Here is a 19,760-nt window from a genome sequence, read left to right as displayed (position 1 = left end):
TAGATATGTTTTAGTATCTAAACCAATTTCCATGTATACAATGCTTTGTTTTGTATTTCCATTGTTCCATCTCACTGGAAAAGCAAAACGTTCTAAGCACATAAAAAATGAATTGTCTGGTTAAAAAAAAAAATAAATTGGCTGTTAGTAAAATAATCAGATACCTGAATATCCCATGGGACTGGGGACTCTTTCTTCTTGGCGGCTAAGTTGAAACTTATTGGCAAGTAGCTTTTGGAACCTTTTTGTAACTGTCATCTGATGTTTATCTTCCTGTGCCAGGCACAGAGCTGGCTGATACATTGTTTCTCATCATCATCTACAGACATGGAAAGTAGGGAAATTCCATTTTGTAGAAGAAAGTCATCTCTATTGAAGATAATATGCACAAGGTCTGCAAGTGTTTTGGGCATGCTTAGATACGTGTGTGTGTGTGTGTGTGTGCGCGCGCGCGCGCACAAAACAATATTCCTTTTATTGACATGTGAAGGAAAAAAAAGTTAAAAGCTTTTGGAGCTGATTTTTGAAACCTGAAGTCCAGAGTTTTTCAAATTAGGATTGTGCCAGTTAAAATGGAGTTGCCAGGGTTATGCTATTTTGCATAGAAAAGTAACTTTCAGTTTTGGGGATGCTCCCTGATTGTTTTGTCTTGTTTTTGTTGTTTGTTATTTCCTCTTTTATCCTCCACTGGAATCAATGGTTCTTAGGCATTGCTCAATTTTTCCATTCTGATGCCCTTCTTCCAAAACCCATCTTCCTGCTGTCACAGTACATTGTATGCACCTGGTTATGTGTGTGTGTGTGTGTGTGTGTGTGTGCGCGCGCGTGTGTGTGCATGTGCATGTATGTGTCTGTGTCTACAGGCCCCCACAAGTTGTCTGTTTCTTCCTTTACATCCCGTCACCATCATAATTTGAAGTGTGCACTTACTCATTTCTTCACTAGCTATAAACAGATAGTTACAATGCTAAAGCCAGAAAAGAATTGCACCGTTAAAAGGGGTAATGGCAAGAGAAGACTCAGAAAAATGGCCTGATTCTTCTTAAAGATGATAGACAGCATGTAGCATGTAGCATGTAGACAGGGACAGGCAGACTAACAACAGCTGTTACCTTAGTTGTTAGGCAGTCATGATTATGAAACAGCAGGTGCTGGTTGATCTTGGGCTCCTTGTTACTTTTACACGTAGCAAAACCTCATTGGGCTTGTTTGCTGTGTGCTACCTATACAATTTACCCTACCTGTGGGATATTGTCACTGTGGTTAAGATGAGCTTGTGAAATTTGTGCTGTCTTCAACAAAGGTTCTTTGATTGGATCTTCCTAAGGGAGAACTTATGCATTTTCCTTGTTCTTGGGTGGGGGAGGAGCATGCTTTATATTTCAAGGGTTTTTTTGTTTTTTGTTTTATGATTTTTTTGTTTTGGTCATTATCTTTCTCCTTCCTTCCTTCCTTCCTTCCTTCCTTCCTTCCTTCCTTCCCTCCTTCTTTCCTTCCTTTCTTTTTCTTTTTGTTTTTTGGGGACAGGGTTTCTCTATGTAGTCTGACTTTCCTGGAACTCATTATGTAGACCAGGCTGGCCTCAAGCTCGAAAAGGTCACCTGACCTGCCTTCCTAGAGCTGGGATTAAAGGCACATGCCACCACGCCTGGCAATGTTGACATTATTTTCTTACAAAGAATGCCTCGGTGCTTAAACTTTTATGGCTATTTCTTTCTTTATTTTGCACTCTGGCCACAGTCCCTCACTCCTCTTCATCCACCCTCCCTCTGTTCCCACCCCAATCCACTTCTCCTCTGTCCTCTGTTGTTCCTGTTTGGGAAAGGGCAGCCTCCCATGGATATCAACAAAACATGGCATATCAAGTTGCAATCAGACCAAGCACCTCTTCATGTATTAAGGCCGGGCAAGGTGACCCAATGACGTTCTCTTATTTTTAAATAAAGACAACATGCACCATTGAAGATATTTTCAAGAATACATAAGACAGTTTTTTAAAAGCCTTAACAGCCTAGCACAAACTATTATTTCTTTACATATATGTCACCGGCACAAACTCCAATGTATAGTTATAATATATATATAAAAACTATATATATATATATATATATATATATATATATATATATATATATGGCTTTTTTTCCTGATAAATTCTTGTAATACATACCATCTCTGTGCACCCCCCCCCAGAATCACAAACGTCTTGGAAAAACGGCTTTGTTTCATTGATGTCCCCTAAAGCTTACACGATTTCACAGTCGGAAGGCAGTTTTACATCTACTACTATTGTTTTATTGTCTCACAATGTTCTCCGTGGCCTAGATTTGTTATCTTTTAATTATGGCGAAATTTCAGTGGCGAAACAATCCTCAAAGGCATCTCTGGGACACTCTAGCAGTGGAGGCTTGTCGCCCCTACCTTAAACCGGGCACACTGTATGAGAGGACACAGCATCCTGTGTGCACATGAGTGACTGCAGCTTTTGGTGAGCTGGTTTCCTTTATTTTAGCTACTGCCTCAGAGGCTGGGAAACAGAAGCCTTGCTGGGGAATGAGGGCCCAGGATTTTTTTTTTTTTTTAAGTGAAATGTCAAGCTATGTGACTGTGCCTAGCAGAAGACGACCCCCTGGAAGATGTGATAAGCTCCAGGACTGCTCTATGCACTGCACTGAAAATGCAGTGGGAGGGCTTCCCAGGCTGACTAATGACAGTAATAGCTCTGGGTAATTTGTCTTTTTCCTTACCATGCACATTCTCTCCATGTGGTGCACTCTACACCTACCACCAGGTTCACATCTGGAATGCTCCGGCCTCTCAGGCCTGATTCAGATAAGCTGAGCTCCTGGCAAAGTAAATCTGACCCCTAATTTTCCGTAATAATTCAGGATTATGCTAATGTTACTCAGCAGCCGACCGTACAGGAGCACAGAAGAAAGCTCGCTCCCTGGATCTGAGTGTGTGACCAAGCTTGCACCCCATATTTGATCATAATTTCTCCCCTCGTAGTTTGGACAGGGAAAATATACATTTTGGAAAACGTGGAATTTGCCTGACTGGTAGTTGTTTTCTGATTGTAAGAAATCTCCCACCTAAGGGAAATCAGATTCGCCTTCCCTTCTTTTGCATATGTGTTTTCTACCAAAGATTTATGAGAATGCTAATGATAGCCTTGGGTTTTTAATTCCAACAGTAAAAAATACTTAGATAGTTAAAGAGACTGACAAAATAATTTCAGGGACAGATAAAACAGACTTCACAGTGGCTTAATCTCATAAATGCAGAGTGCACTCAGGAAGATTTCAACAATAAAAATCCTATTTCAGGACTGACTCCACAGCGAGGCTGTTCATTTAACATTGTATTTATGTCCTACATTTTCTGTACTTATGTAAAATAGCTGTATTATTAAAAGTATAAACATCTGAACAGATCTTTTGGAAAATCATAAATGGCCTTATGTTCTAAGAAATGTTTGTGCAGCATTAAAAGGTAAGGTCTTCTTCATTCCCGACTCAGTGAATAAGAACAGAAGGGAAGTATCTCCATAAATTAATGTGTAAGTGATTGTCCTGGAAAGCCAGGCTTGGGCAGCTTTTGTGAGTTATAGGAAGAACAAAGCTTGTTGGGGGGAGGGGGACGGTGCTTGTTATTTTGGGTCCCTGAATCATGGTGTCAAAATATTTGTAAAGTTATTTCCAAGATATAAATAGTCACTTAATTTTATATCTGTTTTCCATTAATTCATATCCAGGAAAATGCGAATGAAACACTTCAGGTTTTGAACTGATGATTCTGCACAGAAATACAAGAAGTTGCCAGTTGCTTTCATGAGTTAACACTGTTTCTCCCAAATAGTGTGGGGATTGTCAACACTCTTCTACAATGGTATCTGTGGCCATAATGGGTCAAAGAAGTAGTTTTGCTTTTTTTTTTTTTCCAGCAGGGTTTCTCTATGTAGCCTCTGGCTCTCCTGGACCTCACTCTGTAGACCAGGCTGCCCTCAGACTCAGAGATGCACCTGCCTCTGCTTTGAGTGCTGGGGTTAAAGGTGCGTGCACCACTTTACACCTGGCTACTGACTCTGTTTATTAAACCCTGTACCAGTTTGAAGGCAGAAGAATTTAAAGTGGGCTTCATAAATTCTCATGAAGTTTCTTTGGATGACTGGTACAGATGGAGCTCAAAAAGGATTGGGTCTTTTCCTACTTTGCGCATGCTGAGGTGGACACTTATGCAATATACTTAGTGGGTAGGAATGAAGTTGCCAATCCATAGAGCGGGGAGGGGCTCAGGCTGCCTTCTCAGAACCATTCTGCTAGGTCTGAGCTCTCTAGGACTCTTTGCTCTAGGAGGGGAAAAAATATTAATGACCCTCATTATCTCTATGGGAAACCAAGCATGCTGTAGGAGCGTTGCTGGGGAGGCTAATCGTGGCAGACATGGTCTGCTGACCTTTTTCTGGGCCCAGAGTGGTGTATTCTGTCTATGGGCCAGATAGGGAAAAGATACGGCTAACGGTAGTTGAGCTCATGGGACTGGACAAAACCGACGTAATTTGGCTATTACACTCTCTTATGCACAATAGTTTAAGATGTTTAGTAGGGAAATCCCTCAATGAACAAGAAGTTGGATTACAGCTGTGTGTTTTCAGCAGCGTCCCTGCTGGGTGAATAGCCATTCAGTGGGTGTTCAGTGGGTGTCACCGATTAGATGGTGACAGACACAGCGAGGCGGAATCCACTTGGGCACCGCATTCACGACAGCAGCAGAGTCCACGACACTGGCTATTATTACCGCTATCTCTATTTGTTGAGCATGGGCCTGTATGCATACTCTCACACAGTCCTCACTACTGCTCCAATACTGTATAGAGAACGACAGCAAGGTCAGAGAGCTCAGGCAGGGATGGCGGTGGGGTGTGAGTTGCCCAACTCCTAGCCTGCAGAACTTCTTGTCCCTCACGAATCCTTTAATCCATTCTTCCCGTCCTCTGGTCCTCTGTCCCGTTCTTGATATGACCAGTCTCTGTTTGCTCTCAATCAACAACAACAGTCCCAGCTGTACAGCCATGTGCCCGTTGGGCAGTTGCTCCTCCCCTCCAGACCCTTCTGCCGCCTTCCATAAACCCTAACTTACAAGGGTGTCCCGGAGAAAACTCAGCAAGAGGATCATAAAACCGCTGAGCCAAGCACCTGCTGCACAGGAAGCCGGTGCCATCCATTAATCTGTAATGATACCTCTCCCTTCAATGTTTAAAGTTTGCTTTCCCCTTCAGGAATTTGAAGTGGAGGTCTTTATAAAAGTATATCGCTTGTCTTTAGAAGCCTTATGAAATTGAAGTGCATTTAAAAATAAAGGCATATTTATTTATAACATTCTAAAACATGACCTCTTAGGATCCTCGACATCTTTTGGAGGTAGTTATTATGTGTAAAACAGTACTTTAGAAGAGTTTCCTTCAATCCAATTTCTCTACTTTGTAAAAGTGGCGAGCATGCCATTTTGATTTAGAAAGTATTCAAGGTTTTATAGCAGATTTAGCTGATTCTTGAGAAACATTTAGGCATTTCCTGATTGGAGATGTGCTTCTCCCTGAGTAAAAGGTAGAATGTTTTTGCACTAACCAGCCCTTCTGAGAATAAGGTAAGGGACAAACACTCCAGATACTATCAACTGCTATGTTTTCATTGATTTATTGACTTAGCATATGCTTTAATAATGTCTACACTGCAAAGACACACTCCAAGAGTCCATTTGAGGTATAGGAGCTTACTGCCTCATAACTGAGTGGGCACCATGCACAAATAGATGCAAGTCAGTGTGAATAGAAAACAGAGTTCATAGGAAAAAGGAATCATTTCTGCTAGGGTTAGGATTGAAAGAGGGGAGAGATTTTTATCTATTTGTTTTAATGCACAAAAGAAAAGTTTTTATTTTGCCATATGGCTTTTTCCTTCCCTGATCAAAAAGACAATTGGCTTTCCTCTCACAAAGAAGCATGCCATCATGGAAAACGTGATGGGACAGAACATGCTAATTTCACTAAGGCTCATGGGCAAGAAAGAGAGAGGAAGCAGTTGGTTTGGAATAGCTGTCTCAAGGGCATGTTCTTGGTAATTTAATTTCCTACTATTACGTCCCACTGACTTTTTTCTACCTCCCACCAATGTCATGGATTAGGAAGAAAGCTGTTAACACATAAGCTTTTAGGGGATGTTTAAGAATGAATCCATGTAAAGCAGTACCCCTACAACAAAATTATTTTAACTACTGATACATGGAAGGTTGGAACACTCAATGTTTTTTGTTGTTGTTCAGAATTTTAAAATTTCATGTTTTAATCATATTCTTTCTCCTCTCCTAACTCCTTGAAGATCCCTTCTCCTCCCAATCTACCCAAATTCCTGTTCTCTCTTCTCTTTCTCTCTCTCTCTCTAATCCCCAAAGACAAAGAGCACATGAAATAGGTGAACAAAAGCCCCAAAAGACAAATAATAACAAAACAAAGTAAAAAGGTCACAAAAAAAAAAAATAGAGTCAATTTTATGTTGGCCAACTACTCCTGAGCATGGAGACTGCCTTGGAAGGTAGATGCTTTTGAACTAGGTTTAGAGTAGGTGTGCTCTGCTCTGGGAAAAGATAAGGGAAAGAAATTCAGGGAGGAGGGAAGAGTAAGGTGAACAAAGGCATAGGAAAAGGGAGTCTGTGCTGTCTGCATAGAAGAGTGAGTCTCTCTTGATTGAACACAAGGGCTGGTTTTCACCTCAGGCATATGGCAAAATAACCTGTGGAGATTACTAAGTGCACCTTATTCATAGGTCCCACCCTAATACTGGCTAAGTCTTTAGGATCATTTTTTTTTCTCATTGTAGGGGATGAAGACCAGGACTCACTACATTTAATTGCAACTCTGTTAGTTCTAAAGAACAACTAAGATACATCAACATCTTGGAGTCAAGGAAACTGTGGAGATGCTAGAAGGCTCAGGTGGTTCTCGGCCCAGACTGTGCTGGGATTGTAGGATGACTTTCCCTTTGACCATTTTTCATTTCCCTCCATCATGTCCCTTCTTCCCTTCCTCCCTCCCTCCTCCCTTCTCTCCCTCCCTCCTTTCATTCCTTCCCTAAGATCCTGGTCAATTATGTTAGACTTTTTAAGCAGTGGGGGGGACTTTGTAGCAATATATACTTTAAATTTAAAAACTTTATTTTGATAATATTTAGTATCCACAAACTTGGCAGATCAGAATGGTGAATGTGCTCATTGTCCAACCTTAGTACCTGTGAACTAATCCAGTGTTGACCTTAGTACCCTTCTACTCCTCCAACTTCTGAGTCACCTCATGAGTTCTAATGATTCATTCATTATGTTTCAGTAAACATCTCTAAGACAGTATGTAAAAGTGTCATAATACCATTACAGGACCTGGAAAATTATTTTTAAAACACAAATCAAGTAATCGATGCTCTAGATTTCACCATTTCATCAATGTACACAGGAACATGTAAAGCTTGGTTTTTGTCATTGTTATTGTTGTTTGTTTATTTTTTACACAGATTGTTAGAACCAGGATATGACCCAACCCCATCCCCCTTCTCTTCTTCTTATAAAGATTTCTTAAAAAACAAAAAAACAAACAAACAAAAAACCCAGGTTCTTTACAGCTTGTTTTATTCTATATTTTTCTAGGTGTCTCCCTTCGGTGACACTTGACACATTTCTAGTTATCTGTTGATAATTGGAGACTTAATGTGATTTAGGATTTTTTGTTTGTTTTAAGTTTTGTATCCACAATCTTGGCAGATCATTTTTTGGATTATGTACTGTATTGTTTCATTAGGAGGTATAGAATATCTACATGTTTTTCTTCCTGAGATGTAAGTCATCCCTATGATCAATGTCTAGATCCACTAATTTAATAAAAATTATAAATTGGTGATATTCTACCTTCATTTTGTTTATTTGCTGCTATTCTTCATCTGTTAACTAAGTAGATTGTGGTCCTGTTTAATAGGAAAGGCAGGTTGTGTAGTTCTATTTAAACATATTTTTCCTTACAATATATTTTGATCATAGTTTCTCCCTCCTCAACTCCTCCATGATCTTTCCCATCTCCTTACCCACTTAACTTTGTGTTCTTTCTCTCTCACTCAATAATCCTTTCTCCTGTTCACCAACTTTAAATATAATGAATTTTCATTAGTATCATGAAGTGGGGTAAAATTCATTCATCAATATCATCTTCAATTCATGGATTTAAGAATATTTGGAACATTTCTTTCTGTTCATTGCAGAATTACTGGTATGAATGTCCGTCCATGTTCTTCCTTAACGTAGTAGAGACCTTTTAAGCTTAGTCTCTAAATCCTTTTGACTTGACCCCTAATGTGTGTGAAATATTACTTCCTGACCTGACAAGATATCACAGGATTGCCTTGTGCATTTCTGACTCCAACCCTACAGTTATTTCTCCAAGTGCCTTGGTACCTTTCTGTGCAATAAAACACTCAGGATGTTAGTGACTCTCAAGCAGAGAAATGTGTCGGGGCATTTGTATTGAAAGATACATCTTTCTGTCATCTCTCTGTCTACTTGTGTACTTATTTATATTATCTGTCTTCTTCCTTCTTCTGTACCGTTGCTTATCTCTACCTTTAACTGTATAGGGCCTGGCACATGTTACCACTGCCCTGATCTCCCCAGCTCAAGATATCAGCATTTTGGATAGCATCAAATCAAGAATTTGTACTAAAATATTAAATTTAAATTGAATAATAGGGTTTATTTTATGTTGACAGTTCATTTCCCATGTATTCTCTGTAATGATGGGAAGATTTTCTTGACAATAATCTATTATGAACCAATGGTTTTATCCTGTTTGTCACATGTAAAATTTCAGTTTGACAGCACAGTTAGTGAGTTTTTGTCTTCTTTTAAACTTTCTGGTTTTATACTGTATGGTTTGAAAAATGCATAGTCACTTTCCTCTGTTGGCTTGAGGGTTGCTCATGTTCCAGTACCCATACACATACAGGCAACATGAATAGGACTCAGTGGGTTAAAATAAGAGGACATGACATTGGAAGGGGGTGTGGTGGATAATGTCTGGGAGCAGTCAAAAGGATCAGTGTGGATGACATTGGATACATATAAGAATGGTCAAAGAACAAATAAAAATGTGATCTAAAATTTACAGAATACACATACAACAAAGGGTCTCTTGAGGCCTGAGTAGTTGCTCAGTGGAAAAGCCTTCACATTCTTGGTGTGAGCCCTTGGGTTCACTACCCAACATGGCAAAAGGTATTGCTTTGAATAGTTTTCTGCTGGTTATAATAGTACTGAGTTATACACAAAGATTCATTTACTTGATTTCTATTTTTAGAGGTGATTTTCTGATATTAATTTTGTTTATATATGCATGTTTCCAAAGTTGTAAATGAAAACAGGTTACTTTCAAAGTGGTGGAGCTTGTTGTATTCACCTATTTGCTTCTTCCTAAAGAATTGTTTAAACAACAGCTTATGATTCAATTATTTATCTTCATTACATAATTGTTAAGTTCCCAAATTGACCTTGGGAAAATTGGAGAAGACTCAACTGTAGAATATGATGAGCTAACCTGTGAGTCTTTTGAGAAGGGGTTTGTTATAGCTTTTCAGAGCTGTAGCACCTGCATCTAGACTACTGGCCAGCATTTAGTAGGTCCTGGCAAGTAGTAATTGAATGAATGAATAATTATCGACTAGAAGATTACAATCACAATCTTAAGGGCTGGGGAGATGGCTCAGTGGTTAAGATCACTCCTTGCTCTTGAAGAGGACCCAGATGTGGCACCCAGCTCATATAAAGCAGGTGGCAAACATCCAACTCTGATTGCATTCACTTATGAGGGGATACTTGCTGTTAAGTTAAATGATAACTAAGCAAAAATTTGTAAGCACAGAGAGGTGAGGTAAGAGGAGGAGTTTGGGGGATGCAGAAATCTCCCTGGGAGGGAGAAACACAGGGCAGACTGGGGGTAGGTGAGGACAAGAGGGGACAAGGCGAAGGAGGAGATGGGGTGGGAGGGGTGAGTGCAGGGAGAGATAGCTGGGATTGGGATAGGGCATTTGGTGATGGTATAGAAACCTCCAGTGCAGTGGAAACATCTTGGAATCTATGAAGGTGATGCTATTGAGTTTCCTAGTAATGGAGGACACAGAGCCATGACTGGCCATGCCCTGTAATCAGGTGAGGCTTCCAGTGGTGAGACTAGGTTACAGTCATTAGAGCTGTTGGACAAAGATCCCAAAGAAATCCCCAAATAACTCAGGCTGTTGCTTAGACAAAAGTCTGTTCCCTACAAACTGATGGTGGGACCCCATTGCTGAGGACAGACAACACCCACCTCACTGAACATGGCGGAGTCGAGCTGATGCCGACGTGGAACCCCCACCCTCACATTCTAGTCTCTTTGGCATGGGAAGGTACTGTGCAGGCTACCGAATGAGAAACATGGACACCAACCTAGCCATGAAACTCTTCATCTACAACCCGTTCTGCCTGGAAAACATGCAAGGACAATGGTGACAAAGCGTGTGTGTGGCAGTAGCCAACCAACGTCTGATTTCGTCTATGGTCTACCCCTCAGGGAGGAACCCACTCCTGCCACGGCTTGGGTAACCAAGAACCCGAGTAGTCTAGATGATGGCCCAGAGATCCAGGGTAAAACCAATCAATAAAATGATTCCCAGTGGTATTCTGCTACACTCGTAGATTAGTGCCTTACCCAGTCATCATCGGAGAGGATTCCTCTGGCAGCGGAAGGGAGAGGATGCAGAGACTATCAGCCAGAAATTATGCAAAGTGAAAGAGAGAGAGAGAGCAAGAGAGAGAGAGAGAGTCTAAATAGGAGGTGTCCATTGGGTCTTTCCCATCAGAGTTCAGGGGATCCCACAGAAGAAGAGGTGAAAAGCCTCTGAGATCCAGAAGGTATGGAGGACACTAGGAGGACAAGGCCCCCTGAATCACCTAAGTAGGGCACGTATGAGCACACAGAAATTGAAGTAGCAAGCACAGGGCCTATGTGGGTCTTCACCGGGTCCTCTGCACACACATAATAACTATTAGCTTAGTTATTTTTATGGCATTCCTGCCTGTGAGACAGAGTGGATCTTAGACTCTTTTGCCTGCTCTTAGGACTCTTAACTTCCTGCTGGGTTGCTATATCCAACTTCGATGTAATAGTTTTTGCATTATCTTATTATGTTTTTGTTTTGTTGTGTTTGGTTGTTATTCCTTAGAAGTCTGTTTTTCTTTTTTCTTTTGATAAGTTTTAAATTTAGATTTGAAACTAGCTCGTTTTATATGTCAATCCCAGTTCCTGAATCCTCCCATCCTCCCCTGTTCCACCCACAAACCCCTATGGGGAGTCTTCAAAGTCTGTCATATCATTTGGAGCAGGGCCTAGGCTCTCCCCCATGTGTCTAGGCTAAGGGAGTATCCCTCCATGCGGAATGGGCTTCCAAAGTCCATTCGTATACTAGGGATAAATACTGATCCACTACCAGAGGCTCCATAGATGGATAAGACCTCCTAACTGACACCCATGTTTAGGGGGTCTGGGTTGGTCCTATGCTGGCTTCCCAGTTGTCAGGAACTCTGTTCTTTTCTTAGGAGAGACAGAAATGGAGTGGATCTGGAGTAGAAACTAGGTGGGGAGGAACTAGGAGAAATAGAGGGAGGAGAAAGTATAACCAGGATATATTAAATGAGAAAATAACCTATTTTCAATAAAAACGAAAAAAGGAGAAAAAGAATTTGGAAGGAGAACAAAACTTGAAAGCTAAGTGAGAAGTTTGGAGACTTAGCGGATTAATTAGATGTTAGTAAATTTGAATAACAAAACAATAAGACATAAACAATGTGTGAGTCATATGCTTTTGCTCCATTCCCAAGATGCAATGCTTACAACCCTAAGGTAGCTTCCTGTGACCTTAAGAATACTCAGGAATACTGAGGGTGACAGGAATGAAGGATGTCCTTTCCAAATTGTTCATTTCGAAAATTTAAGAGAAAAGCGAAGACAAATGAAGGTGTTTGTGAGAGAAAATGGGTGAAGTAAAGAGTATTTTGGATCTTGATTGAAGGAGAAAGTTAAATGAAGTGGTCTAGAGGCATCCTCTCTTTATTGTTCCAAGCAGCTTCCCACCAGCCTGGTCCCACAGCCGAGTCAGTCTCCAAATAACACACAGAGACACTGTGTTAATTATGAAGCTGTTGGCCGGTTACTAGCATTTCTTATTGGCCAGCTCTGCTTTAAATATTAACCCATTTCTATCAGTCTGTTTCCATGTGGTCTTGGCTTACTGGGAATGCCGGCCCTGCATCTCCTTTGCCTGCTACATCTTTGCAGAGAAGAGAGTGATTTCCTGTTTGTCCCTGCTTGTATTCTGATTCTGCCCAGCTACGTCACTTCCTGCCTGTCTATACGGACCTCCAGTTAGCTAGTGGCAGTATCTGCCATGCTACATCCCTTCCTGCCTGGCCAGTCAGTGCTTTATTCATTAACCAATAAGACAAACACATATAGAGAGGTTTTTGCCTAATTTTTGAAGAGATTTCCATCAAGCTCTAATTGTGATTAATATTGATATGAAGGCCGACTAACAGACTGGATATTCAGCCACTTTAGGATATGAGATAGAACACATTATGAGATTTTTCTGAGCAATGATGGTGATCATAGAAATGTTATTTTGTTTGGAAATGGTCAGCCTAGGTTAAAACAAGCTTAGTAATCTAGCTTGATTTCCTATAGGAAAAAAGATCACAAAGGAGTAGAATATAGATAATATGGAAACAAACACGACTCAAATCAGGCATGATCTGGCACGCATGTAATCTCAGTACCTGGGAGTTTGATGCAGGAGGATTAAGCTCATGAGCTTGGGCTATGCCATGAGATTCTGTGTCAAATCCACTACTCCTCAGAAATGAAATTAAAAGAAATGAGGCTTAAAATGTACGGCCATATAGTTTACCAGTGTGGTCAATATCAAACTATAGATGTCTAACTGATATTGGTGTCAGTAGTTCTTGGAGGCTGCTTATCAGTATATTGAAATACTTATTGCATGCAACAGAAAAACTACAGTGCAAATAACTTGAACTCTGCATTTTGCTTTAAATATTTATACAAATATGCATATGAACATGCTGATGTTTGAGACTGAAGTTTTCACACATTATCAAGTTTTGGGATTCGTATAAAAAGGACTGACATCTTTTTTGCTAAATGATAGAACTTATCATGACATTTACAAGCTCTAACATCCAATCATCTCTGCACTAATGAAAATATTTTCTTTAAATATTTTGAAAGCAAAGCATCGTCACTGAATCAAAACTGACATTTTAATTTGAACTCTCCGCCCTTAAAAGAGTTCTCAGTCAAAATTCGTCATTAAAAATACTCAATGAAATAAAACATAATGATATGCTGGCTTGTTCCTACATGGTTCAGAATAGAATTCTAATGATACTATATTTTAATGCTCAGTTGACTTATTTTACTGCCATAAAGGCATTAAATGAAGCAGCTTTTGTTGTAGTGGGAAGTAATACAGCCTTGGACTCATAGGAATTTCATTGGTAATAGAACTGGCTCATGTCTCGACAGAGTGATTTCACAGGACTTGGTTTCTCCATCTTTAAAATGAATAAAATAGATATGTTACAGGCCCTCCAGATAATATTGTATGACAAAATATAGCAATAGATCTCAGGCAAATCTACGATTATCACAGGTATATTTTACACATCTTACAGTAAGTAGTACTAAGAATAACTGTTCCAATAAATGTCATTTTGATCATAATCTTTTTACGTGCTTATAATTTCTGAAAGCATGCTTCCCTTCCCATTCTCTGATAATGCATTTGCTACATGTTTGAATGTGCCCTCTGAAGTGTTTGTGTATTAATACAATCAATCTTCAACACAACAATGTGGGACTGTACCTTAAAATTAAAGTATTTTATTTATTCATCAACAATAGTACAATTTAGAATTATGACATATGGTGAATAAACAAACAATTTTTCATTGTTTTCAAATTCCTGGCATGTCACTCATTGATATCCAGGGAAAATAAATCCCTATTCATAATACTTCTTGGGTTTTACAAACTCAAGATATTTTACTCATTTTTTCTAGCAAGCTTCATCCTGTATAATTTGAATAGTTAAAATTCTTGCTTAAAGAATAAAATTTACTAAGTATAGTAGTTCTTACAGAGAACTGTGTTCTATAGGGATATCCAATGAAAGCATCTGCAATTCATGTCTTGACATAAGGTAACAGACCTTCATTGAATCAGATGTGGACACTACTTATGTAAGGACTCATTTTGCATTGAAAATGTGTGGTACTTTGGAAATGCATTGAATATACCTGCACAAAGTGTATTATTATACATGTGACGTGAACTCACTATTTTGTCTTTTTTATTACCTTTTCTTATTCACTATCTAAAGGTTTTATATATATATATATACACACACACATATGCATATATATATATACATACATGTATTTTCACATATATGTTTACTTATATACATGTATGTATTCCAGACTAGATTCAGTAACTCACTTAATACCACACCTACCATGCCAATCTAGTTTCCTGTAAATTTTTCAATTTCATTTGTTTTGGATTTTACGTATACATATTTCTTATGTATTCATCTGTTGACGAACGACTAGGATGGTTCCATTTACTTACTACAGTGAATAGAGCAGCGATAAACGGAAGTGAGACCTTTAAGAGGCCAGTAGATAATGGGTGGTCCATTCCTTATAAATAGATGAATTCCACTATGACAAGAATAGTTCCTATAAAAGTGAGTTCTGCCTCTTACTGCTCTATCGCCTTCTCTTTCTCATATGTCTGTACACAAATAGATGTACCTTCTTGTTTCCCGCCTTCTGACATTGGTTGACACAAGAATGATTTCATCAGCCTTGGACTGTCCAGCCTACAGAACTGAGAGAAACAGGCCTCTGTGTTCTCTGTAAGTTGCCCAGTCTCAGGTATTGTGGGCAGGCAGCTCACATGAAGCTAAGATGGCAACATGAAATGCTTGCTATTCACGTTGTTTCTTTTTCTTCAACATTATGGTTTGCCCACACTTTTAGGGCCAAACTTGGTTCTTTAGAATCATGCAATGAAGCTGGGCATTGGTGGCGCACACCTTTAATCCCAGCACTTGGGAGGCAGAGGCAGACGGGGATCTCTGTGAGTTCAAGGCCAGCCTGGTCTACAGAGTGAGTTCCAGGACAGCTTTCAAAGTCATAGAGAAACCCTGTCTTGAAAAACCAAAAAAAAAACCCAGAATTATGCAATGTAATATACAACATGTGAGTGAAACAAAATTAATAATTTCCCTATCAAGTAAACAAACAAAATTTTAGATTTCCAATTGCTCAAAGACTAATTTTAAATTTGTGTTAGTTCTTGAATATATTCAATACATTCCTGGATGAAAGAACTAGGAATAATTTGTAGCTTTTAATATCAGTGTCTTCCTTTTGTAATTAATTTCAGATCTTTATACATTAATGTTCTTAATGCTTTGTCTGTCACAATTATTATTAATATGTTTTCCTATGCTTTTTTCCAGTTTTATTTGGGCATAATAACAATTAAATATTGCGTAATCCTTTAAAAATTATCTACTCTTTTTTTTATGTATGAATGTGTCTGTGTACCGAGATCTGGAGTTGTCAACGATTGTGAGTTGTTACGTGGGAGCTCGGAACCAAACTGCAGAAAGAGCAAACTCTGTAAGAGCAATAAGTACTTTAAACTGATGAGCCATCTCACTAGCTGCATAATATCGTATATTCCTAGTGTATAACTTTTGATGAATTTATGTGTATACAAATCAGCCAAAAATTTACTTTTAAATTTTTTTCATGGTGGACTTAAAAACACTGTGCACATTTCTAATTAATGAATAGCATTTATTCCTGGGGGGGACTAGGTCTGGGGTCCTGAACTCCAGTGCTCTCTCTTCCTTCCTGGTCAGAGACAGAGAGCATCTGGAGGACGGGAACCTGCTGGCGGTCATCTGTTTCTGGTGTGAGTGATTTCTCCCTGAATAAACTCCATCAGCCTATCGTTTCCCCAGGTTCTTATTTATGTATGTTATACACGTCCTCTCTAACATAAGATCAGCGTTTCTGATCTTAGCCATTTTGACAGGCGTAAGATGGTATATGATAGGTATTTCACAAGTTATTTTGTTGGGGGGATGGTCCTCAAAAATGATCTTAAGTACTTTCTCTTCTTTTTGTTACAGCTGGCATTTGTAACAGCGGGGTTTATTTATTTATTTAGTGTGCATTTGTGTTTTGACACAGGATGTTTTGGGTCACCTGCAACTGGAGTTCAGACAGTTGTGGGTTCTGGGAGCTGAACCTGGAAGTCAATGGTCTGAACTTCCAAGCCAGCTCTCTAGTCCCGTAAGAGCAGAGTTAATAAATTACTGCCTGAGGCTAGTAGAATTCATGAAGGCAAAACCATGATTTGATCCTAGGGCCGGGTCCACTGCCTTTTATACTGTACACAGCACATCCGGGTTGTGTCTTGCTATGGAGAGGTCTTCATAGTCTCCGAAAGTGTGCTCCTGATGTGTTTTCATAACTGCTCTGGGAGCTCCTACTTACTTCTTTTTGAAAATGTCCATTTATCCATTTATTATGTGTGTAGATATGTGCGGGCACACAGATGCCATGGCCTGAATATGATGGTCACAGAACAACTTGTAAAACTTGATTATTTCCTTTCATCATGGGTCTGGGAGAACTAACTCAGGTCACCAGACTTGGCAGCAAATATATTTGCACACTGAATCATATCACCGACTTGATGACTACATTCTTAAAATCAATTTTACACATGTTTTCTCAAGTTTTAGCAAACAATGAGTGCCCTGCTCTAGGTTTTACATGTGACTATGACAGCTGTACAGAATAAATGTTAATGGGAAGCCATTGTGTGTCAGCCAGGTGTGCGGAACCTTCTCCTAAGAAGGTTTTTACCAGGTTGCTCACTCTTTTTTTTTTTTAAACAATTTATTCTTATTTTATGTGCATTGATGTTTTACTACATGTCTGTCTGTGTGAAGGTGTCAGATCTTGGAGTTACAGACAATTGTTAGCTGCCATGTGGGTGCTGGGGATTGAACCCTGGTCCTCTGGAAGGGCAGTCGGTGCTCTTAAAGGCTGAGCCATCTCTCCAGCCTTTACCTTGCCACTCCTACTCTGTCAAGTAAGGAGAATGAATAACTTAGATCGTAAAATTAAATACAAAACATAAATGATGAGTGTATGTTTATTGTATATAATGATCTTCATAGAAAAAAAATGACTTTTCTGAGTGAAGTTAGAGTTATTTTTCTGTAAGGAGGTAGGTAGTTCTGGCTCAGCCTCTGCTTCTCAAATTACTGGTTTGTATGTTTGAATATAATGTAAACACTCTAGTAACTTTGTCTTATCATTTTCTTTACTGCAATGTTGTAGATCTGATTTAGTACAGGTTTTCATTTTATAGCTGAAATCATTGAAATGTTGGAGGTACACATAACTTGCCCAAACTTGTTTTGTGTTTCTTACTTTTTTTTTTTTTTTGAAGTTCTGATCTTGGGATGAGTTGTTGAATAAATAGCTCTTGTTTCTACATTAAATTTCAAGGCATTTATGTTTGCTTCCTATGTGAGTTTGAGTTTTTGCTTCACTAAAGATAGAGTAACTGAAAATTTATTGTACCAAAGCAGTCAGTGGTGTTCGATGGTTCAAGTGGAAAATGTAAATATGTGGGAATGTCATAAAGTTTTGTTTATATGGTTTATGCTATAAAGCAAATTTATATACATTTGAGGTGAGGGTGAATGTAGTGTTCCAAATGTTATCTATGTTGAAATTATTATTTGTAGGAAGAGGCATATCTTGGGGTTTTGCTTAAATTTCTCTGTTAATGATACTTCACCGCTTTGAAAGAACAAGATTATAATTGTGATAAGAATGTATATGTTGAATAAGGTACACATGACTAGAACAGGATAATAGTGGATGGCTATAGCTCAATTTGAAATCTACTTATTGCCTCTGCATGTAGGACCATAGTTTGTGAAAATGTTGGGAGATAGGAACTATGCAGAGAGAATTATTTTAGCACATGTACATGTGCATTTGCAAAGGCCTTTGATATCAAATTATTTCTGGGGTAAGAGTGAAAACTGCCAAAGTATAGAATATACTTGGAAGAAATTATCTTTATTGAACACTGTCAATATTTGTACAACAAACTGATACCAAATAGAGTGTATTTGTCCACAGGTTCCAAATCATCGAGATAATGGAGGGATGGGATCTGGTTGAGAATAAAGATGTCATCTTGATGGACAAGAGTACAGGTTGAGAGTCAAGCCAGAGAGGAAGTCTGTGTGGGTGGACAGTGTTTGTATTCCTTCTGGGATTTTGGTGCCGAGCAACAGACTGAGCAGAATTACAGAGATAACGGCAGAGAGCAGGACAAACAGCAACTACCACATCAATTCCCAGGAAAAGCAGGACTCAAGGAGATCAAAGCTTCCAGGAAGAGGGTTGCCACTGGTTTAAAAATTCAACTACACCTGCCTACTCTCTTTATTTTATGCTACAAGGATTATTTAGAGAGTTAGGTCTTGTCTGTCCTTTGTGAGACAGGAGCTCCATTCACAGATTTGAGTTCTTGTAATTAGCACCACAAGCTGAAAATCCTGCAGAAGCTCTCAGGATCACCTGTGTCACGTGTGAGAATTGTTGACTAGTTATGTAGACAGTGGCAGTGGTCTTTGTGGGCTTAGTTCTCTTGCTTCGTCATAAACCTTGTCCCCGGTCATGTCTACCTGTCTACATATTGGCTCTGATGGCTCACTAGTCTGAATTTGTGCTGAAATCTGAGGCTAGTCAATGCTGTCCAGGTGAATTCTCTTATTCATCCTTCAGTTCTCAATTAGATTTCAAAATTGTGTGTGTGTGTGTTGTGTGTTAGTTACTCCTACTTGGATTAAGTTGATGCTTCATTAACAATAGTAACTTTGGTACTTCTCACTTCTCCTGTCTCAAGTCCACACACTACTCATATATTTTATTGTTTTAATTTATGGATGTTGCCCAGAGGCTGATGTCCAGTGTTTTCCTTGAAAATTCATCTTATTCTTTAAGTAAAGACAGAATCTCTTACTGAACTTGTTCATTGATTTGGCTAGGGTAGCTGTCTCTACACACTCAATCCCAGCACCAGGGGTAAGAGACAATGTATTTGTTTCCTACCTTTTCTGGTGGTGTGGATTGTAGGCTGTTAATTCTTTGCTCTTTGTCTAAAATCCATATACGAGTGAGTACATACCATGTTTTTTTTTTTTTTTTTTTTTTTTTTGTGATGGGATTGCAGTTCACGATTCCATTGTTTTTTTCCAACTGAGTAGTACTCCATTGTGTAAATGTACCACCTTTTCTCCATCCATTCTTCAGTTGAGGGGCATTTAGGTTGCTTCCAGGTTCCGGCTATTACAAATATTGCTGCTAAGAACATAGTTGAACAGATGTCCCTGTTGTATGAATGTGTATCTTTTGGGTATATACTTAAGGTTGGAACTGCTAGGTCTTGTGGTAGACTGATTCCCATTTTCCCGAGGAACCACCATACTGGTCTCCAAAGTGGC

The sequence above is a fragment of the Phodopus roborovskii genome, unplaced genomic scaffold (genome assembly GCF_943737965.1).
Source record: "Phodopus roborovskii unplaced genomic scaffold, PHOROB, whole genome shotgun sequence".
Taxonomy (NCBI): Eukaryota; Metazoa; Chordata; class Mammalia; order Rodentia; family Cricetidae; genus Phodopus; species Phodopus roborovskii.
This window is presented reverse-complemented; position numbering follows the sequence as displayed.